This window comes from Oryzias melastigma, linkage group LG24, assembly GCF_002922805.2.
Source record: "Oryzias melastigma strain HK-1 linkage group LG24, ASM292280v2, whole genome shotgun sequence".
In the NCBI taxonomy this organism is placed as follows: domain Eukaryota; kingdom Metazoa; phylum Chordata; class Actinopteri; order Beloniformes; family Adrianichthyidae; genus Oryzias; species Oryzias melastigma.
In genome coordinates, this window is record NC_050535.1 from 5,431,295 (window position 1) to 5,438,827 (window position 7,533).

At 35.2% G+C, this 7,533-nt stretch overlaps 1 long non-coding RNA gene across 1 annotated transcript; it reads left to right on the forward strand.

The window, feature by feature from the left end:
- Positions 1-4,321: 4,321 nt before the first annotated feature.
- On the forward strand, positions 4,322-6,354 carry LOC118598128. Its single transcript, XR_004947228.1, has 2 exons — positions 4,322-5,170; positions 5,448-6,354. It is a non-coding gene; the product is annotated as an uncharacterized LOC118598128 (long non-coding RNA).
- The last annotated feature ends 1,179 nt before the right edge of the window (positions 6,355-7,533 follow it).

The window sequence follows — 7,533 nt, forward strand, 5'->3', positions numbered from 1 at the left end:
TTTTTTCCGATTAGTCGACTAATCAGGTCTTGGGCAAACTGGATGTAAAGCACACATCTTAACCATCATTATATTGTAACTAACTAAAACTAGATATATAGCATTACCTCTGATAATACTGGTGTGAATGCTGTTAGCTGAATTTGGCCACTAAAAATGCTAGCGCTGATAGCAGAAGATACTGAGGTTGGTGGTTGAAATTGCTGAAGCTAATGGCTCAAAACGCTGAAGCTGATAGCCAGCTAAAGTATTAGCTAAATGCCAAATTAGCCTAAAAAAAATGAAAAAAAACTTTAATTAGCCAAAACCACTAGCATATAGCTTAAATATTAGCTAAACTCCACAATTGCCTAAAAAAACAAAAAAGCCTAAATTAGCCAAAATAGCTAGCATGTAGCTTAAATGTTAGCTAAACTCCAAATTAGCCTAAAACTGAAAAAATCCTAAATTAGTCCAAATAGGTAGCACGTTGCTGAAATATTAGCTAAACTAAAAAAATTTGCCTAAAAATGGGAAAAACTTAAATTAGCCAAAACCACTAGCATGTAACTTAAATATTAGCTAAACTCCAAAATTGCCTAAAAAAACACAAAAGCCTTAAGTAGCCTAAACAGCTAGCATGCAGCTGCAATATTAGCTAAACTCCAAATTAGCCTAAAAAATGGAAAAAAAAACCCTTAAATTAGCAAAAACCGCTAGCATGTAGCTTAAATATTAGCTAAACTCCAAATTAGCCTAAACAATGGGGAAAAAAAACTTTAATTAGCCAAAATCTCTAGCATGTAGCTTAAATATTAGCTAAACTCCAAATTAGTCTAAAATACTGAAGAATCCAAAATTAGCTATAGCTAGCATGTAGTTGAAATATTAAACTCCAAAATAGCCTTAAAACATTAATAAATGCCAAAATAGTCCAAAAAGCCAGCACAATGCCATTATACTTTACATTATATACATTATACTTTCATCTTTACGGCACTCTCTCTATATAATGTAAGGTAACGATTAATCGACTATTAAACTAGTGGTCGAATATTAATCTCTATTAATCGTGGCAGCCCTATTGGAAACAAGTTCTGTGGACCGACTTTCGTATATTTTTTTTACCTGGGGTGCCCAAACTTTTGACCCCTACTGTACATGTAAAGACACAGAAAAAGGTAGAAAACTTCTCAGTGTATTTCTTAAAAACTTTAATACACTTCTCCTGCTTTTCGGGTCACACAATGACCAACATCAGAACTTTAAATCTCAGTAGCAGAACTGTTGGTGGTTACAACGGATAATATAACTCCTGGAGGACTTGTGTATTGCTGTGTCAGATATATAGAGATGAGCGATAGAAGGCATACAATTGCTCCATCAGCTCCAAAACTCAATAAAAAACAAGTTTTCTCCACTACAGAGCTGTGCCAGCCGTCCAGTGAGCTGAATTCAAACACCGTTTCTGTAATCCTGTTTGCCTTATCGGCATCCAGCGTAAATATGTCTTCTCTTTAAAGTTTCAGACGGTACATGTTTTGACGTTGCCTCAGTGCAACTCAGGCCAGGGAATTCATTTAACTTTAATCAAACTTGTAAAATACTTTACTTGCAGAGGTTAAAGGTGGAATGCTAGTTTTTTTTCCCCTTGAATTTCCAATACTTTGGATACGTTGGGACTTGAATCGGGCAGGAGAATCTACACCAACCATAAGCAGCAAAAAAAGCTGTTGTGTTTTCCTGAGTTTCGCTCGGATGACATCCCTTAAAACAGCTGGTTCGTGGAGATGGCTTATCCTGAAGCCGTTGAGGGCTCTTAATGTGCTCTGAATTTGCCCCACAGAAGCTTTAGTGGCACTCAGTACATCCGACTTGCCAGCAGCTCCTGCTTCTTTGACCTCAGGAGCAGAGACCTAAATGGAGCAGCTGCAAAACTGAGAAATGAAAGAAAACACGCTAACAACATCAAATGCACTGGCATTTTTTCTTGGTCTTCTGGTCATATTTTCCAGGAAAAAAACAGAAAATAATCCATCGCTAAATACTTCTCCAATGAAAATGGTCTTTTTTGTGTTTTTAGCGTGTTCTTGTAGCATTTTTCTCATAGTATATACAATATTTTAGGATTTTCTTGAGTATTCTTTATTCAAATCATGTTGGATCAGAAAACCAGATGCTTGAAAATGCTCAGACTAATGATGTAGCAACTGAAATGGCCCGCTGAGGTGTGCGAGACATGATGGGCACTCAACAAAAATCGCAATTCTAGCTCAAGACTATACAAATGGATTATTCCAATATTGCTCGCCTTTATATTTGTACTTTTAATGTTAGCTTGAGGCTATTAGCTCACACAAGTGCATGCAAACACAGGCATCAGCGATGGGGATGAGGATGGGTTGCTCTGTGCTCATTAGTCCCGCCCACCACCTACAATAGTATTTCTTATGAGCTTCTGCCAGTGAATAAATAATTAATAATTACAAAATGGCAAAAGTTGTTTTTTTTTGGCTAAAAACTACAAAATCATAATTAAAATGTCCCTGGGAATGATTTAATGTTGGAAAAAAATACAGTTGGAGTGGGACTTAGAAACATCTATTAATTAGATCTTCTAAAAGACTCTCTCCAACCATCTTTTAAGCCATTTTCAAAGCATTCTCAGAGTTTTTTTTATCATGATTATGCCATTTTTTGGCAAAAAAACCAAAACACACCCATAAAAAGTCATTTTTCTAGGACAGGGATCTTCAATCCTGAGCCACATCTGGCTCTTTTATCTTTGGCTCTCTGGCTGAAAAACCAAAAAAATAGCAAGTTTAAAAAATGTTGAGTTTAGCAAATTTTTAGCATTATTTGCTAATCTGTTATCTACTGAAGTTAGAATTTAGCTTCTATTTTAGAAACAGGTTAAATTTTTTGACTAATTTGGTTTACTGAAGAATTTTAGGCTATTTGAGAGCTCAGCTAGTAATTGAGCAACAAGCTAGCATTTCTTTTAATTCTATCTATTGAAATTTTTGATGCTAATTTGGAGTTTTTAGAAATATTCTAACTTTGTTTTGACTAATTTTGCTATCTACTGGAGTTTTTAGGCAAATTTAGAGTTTAGTTTTTAATTTAGCAACAGGCTAACATTTTTGACTAATTTAGTTTACTGAGGAATTTTATGCTAATTTGGGGTTTAGCTAATAATTTAGCAACATGCTGAGGTTTTCCGCTAATAAGTTTTCTACTGAAGTTTTTAGGCTAATTTAGATTTTAGCTTTTATTTTAGAAACATGCTAACATTTTTGGCTGAATTAGCAGCTAGTAATTAAGCAACAAGCTAGCTTTTTTGCTACTTTGGCCTCTACTAAACAGTAAAAACGTTTATAATAAACCCCATTTTGAGAAATGCTGGTTTGTTTTTATATTTTTGCTTTTGTTCGTGCCAAAAAATAGACAAAATTTATACTTATTAAAAAAACAAAAAGAAGGTCCTGAAGGCTCTGAGGGATTTTAGGCTATTTAAGAGTTCAGCTAGTATTTGAGCAACAAGCTAGCCTTTTTTTAGGCTAATTTGGCCTCTAATTAAATTGCTTATGCTAATTTGGAGTTTAGCTAATATTTTAGAAATATGCTAACATTTTTGGCTAATTTTGTTATCTACTGGAGTTTTTAGGCTAATTTAGATTTTAGCTAATATTTTAGAAACATGCTAACATTTTTTCTGATTTAATTTGGAGTTCAGATAGTAATTAAGCAACAAGCTAGTTTTTTATGCTAATTTGGCCTCTACTAAATGGTAAAAACGTTTATAATAAATCCCATTTTGAGAAATGCTGGTTTGTTTTTATATATTTTGCTTTTGTTCGTGCCAAAATATAGACAAAATTCATGTTTAAAAAAAGCAAAAGAAGGTCATGAATGCAAATCCAAATTTCTTAAAGGCTAAAGTAAGACTATGCGGCTCTGTCTAGGTTTAGATCAGTAGAAAACAAGCCCAAATGGCTCTTTTACTGTTAAAGGTTGCCGACCCCTGTTCTAGGACATAGTTTCTGCAAAGTAGCATTAATAATTTGCCTCTGACTTGTGGCTGCAACTGTTTCCCCTCCCCATCGCTGAGCGCACTCCAACAGCCCCCACTTGATGTTACCGGTGCAACAACAAAAATGACGAGCAATATTGGAGCAATCCAGTCGTACAATTGTGAGCCAGATGCCAGCTCAGATGAGGAAAATGAAGACGTTTTGGGGGGAATTTTCTTATTTATTTTCTTTATTATTAGAAAAATGTCACAAAAACACAAAAAAACTGTTTTTATTGAAGTGGGTTTTTAATAAAAACATATTTTGAAGTACCAGCAGTATGATTTACAATCATAAAAATTCTTAGTATACTTGAAATGAGGGCTAATGCAACCAATTTATAAGGTAATTGTTGTTTCTTCTAAACAACATTAAAGTCATGAGTAAAGAAGAGCTCTGAATCCACAGTGTTCTTCTCTATGTGAAGCGCTGAACTGTGATTAGAAATCTTGTCCAACCTTCTCAGGAGTCGCAGAACATCAATGTCACATGACATTAAGAACCTTGTGGGACCGAGGCAGCTGCAGTCATTAAAGGCCAGAAGCTGCAGCTGCTCTGCTGCCGCTGCACCAGCTGGAAACCACCTCAGCGACAAACTCTTTAATGAGACGAGAGCTTCTCCAACATGTTTGACATAAAAATCATGTTCTCCGAAGCCAAAAAGCTAAAAAAATATATATATAAATGGTTCTTAAATAAAAAAATAACTGCCAATTTCGGACATGAAAGCAAATTATTCATGCTTTTATTTTATTATGGCGCACTTCGATTAGTTAATGTCCTTAGTACTCCACTTTTAGGCCGGCAGGTGAAACGGAAGCTAAATAAACTCACCCACTAACTTAGATGTTTTTCAAAGCTTTAAAAGTTTAGAGAAAGCGAACAAAAAAGATTCATAATAATAAAGTAGCAGTCACCTTTTTCCCCTCAACACTGTAGATTTACATCATGGGGTTTAATTGTCAAATCAACTGCAGACATGTTGGTTTTTCAGCTGCAGCAAAGATGTTTACCATAGCAACAGCTGCCAAGTCCAGCGGTTACCATAGCATTTGCAGCAATTTGCAGTAACGAAAGTAGACGAAAGTGCCCTGAGGCGAAGAACATGTAATCTACAGGTGAGTCATAAAGTACTTTTGAATACTATCAGAATTTACCTGTACGGAAACTATTCACCTAAAAGAACAAAAGCGTATTTTCCTCCTAAAAATCAATCCGAGGCTCGATGATAAATCACTTTGAAGTTAAATCAAAAAGAAAATCCACATGTTAATATTAATGTTTTATGTATAAACCATAAACTGATAAGCTATACCTCCTTGGAATGAGATTTTAAAAGATTTGAAGGAGGGGAGGGAGTATTTGCTGTAAAAATATGAGTGTTCCCGTTTGCAGATGACTGGATAAGGAAAAGGAAAAAGGAGCGCTTGTGTGTATGCAAGACGAACAACTAAATGGGCTCCGAAACTCCAACAATGCCATCATAAGTCAGAGTCCAGACCCTGTCACAAACGATGGATGGCAGGCAGCTGAGTGGAAACACCTGAGCGTACCTCCGAAATAACAATGTGGTCCTTTCAGAACCTCGCCGGGCCTTTGTGATGCTGCAGCTGGAGGATTTACATATCTATAAGGGAGATCCATAAACGGAGTGAAGCAAGAGTATATGGCGCTTTCAAAGACATTGTTGCATATTAATTAACAGAGCAGAAGTGCTTGCCTAAGTATTGTATTTTTATGCAGTCCTGGAGAGGAACTGCTCCCTTCAGAGTAATAAATAATTGATGCTCTAATGTGTAAACGCAAGATTAAGCCGAACTCCACATGGAAAAGCCGTAAAACTACAGGACCTAAAAACCCATTTTCTTCATCGGCTTATATACCGTGAGAAATATAGCACCACATTCATGCACTGTTGTTGCAAAAAGCATAGGATTTCTCTGGAGAAATTTCTGCGTTCGCCTTTTATTTTGCAATTTGTGGAGAACTCATGAAAGCAAATTGACCAATCTGATGCAAAACTCTGTGCGGATCTCTGAAATGTTGCTAAGGAAACCGCCGCCTCACGGCTCTGACACAAATCCAGACTTTTTTTTTTCTTTTTTGTGGTTGCTCATCTGCATTGTAGAACGTAGAAAATGACATTTTAAACAAAAATTAGAATGTGACCCATCTTAACAGACTGACAAAGAAACCGGAGTAAATTTCAAAGTCCTTCAGAGCGGAGTAATAAGCCAGTCCTAGAAAGAATGAGGCCTTGGCAAACATTATTGGAGCTCGAGGTTATGCAAAAAAAAAAAAACCTCTAATAAAAATCAGATTGAAGGTCAGACTGACTTTTCCCCTTATGCCATTTCTGAGCTGAAAGAAATATGTTACAAAAAGGACAAACCATCTGGTTTTTTAAAAATTGTACTTTTTGTCTGTTTGCAACTTTACTAGTAGGACCAAAAATGCCAGTCCCAAACCTCATAGGTTCTAGGAGGCTAAATAATTAACTTGTTACATCAGAAGCTACACCTGCCAATCTATAAATATGTTTGGTTTTGTCCTGCAGCAGTCCTAGATTTTTCGTTCTTGCCACAAACTCAAAATTCTTCAAAACGTGCTCTCAACCCAATAAAAAATGACCAAAAATGATGACATCACAGCAGGCGAAACCATCAAATGTCCAAAGGAAGTTTTGAAATTATTATGGGATGCCCATAGGACTTTAAGCTTTGTGGCAATTTTGCAACAAAATGTAAAATATTTGCAATTTTCACTTTTTTACAAAATAAAAGAAAGCTTTTGTTTGAGTGATGGCTGCCATCTTAAATGAAAAAAAAAATCTTAAAAATTTAACTTTTCTTGGGAATTTTGACCCATCACTTAAAAAATAAGATTCGTTAACAAGCTTTATCAACACATTAACAAACATTATTAATTTGTTTTAGGGTGTTTGTGAGACATTTATCAGCACAATAAGCCAAAAAAGGTTTATTAACAAAAGATTTACTAACGTCAAAAGTAAGACCACTGACTACAAAGGCCATATTAATAAAATGTTTTCACGATTCTTAAATGACTGAACTAAAAGTTGTAGATTTCTCATGCACTTTTTTTTTTACCAGAAAATTGAAATAAAATAAATAAACATAACATACAATGAGAACATATCAGGAATGTGGATGTGGTAAGCCACAACCTCCGTTGCTATGGAAATCCAAATAATTACTTTTGCTGATGACTCTGAAAGTTATATAAATCTGTTCGTCTCCCCCTGAGGACCAATAAATAATATGGTTGCTATGGAGATAAAACCAACAGAAATGCTATAATTAAAAAAAAAAAAAAAAACTTTTTTTTTCATGATGCAGCTTTGGCCAGGCTGGTAGAAGTGAAGAGGGAGGGGCTTGTTGCAGCCACTTAAAAATAAATTTGTATTAATATAAATCAGTATTTTACAGTTTTCACTATATCACTATTTATTTATTTTCTT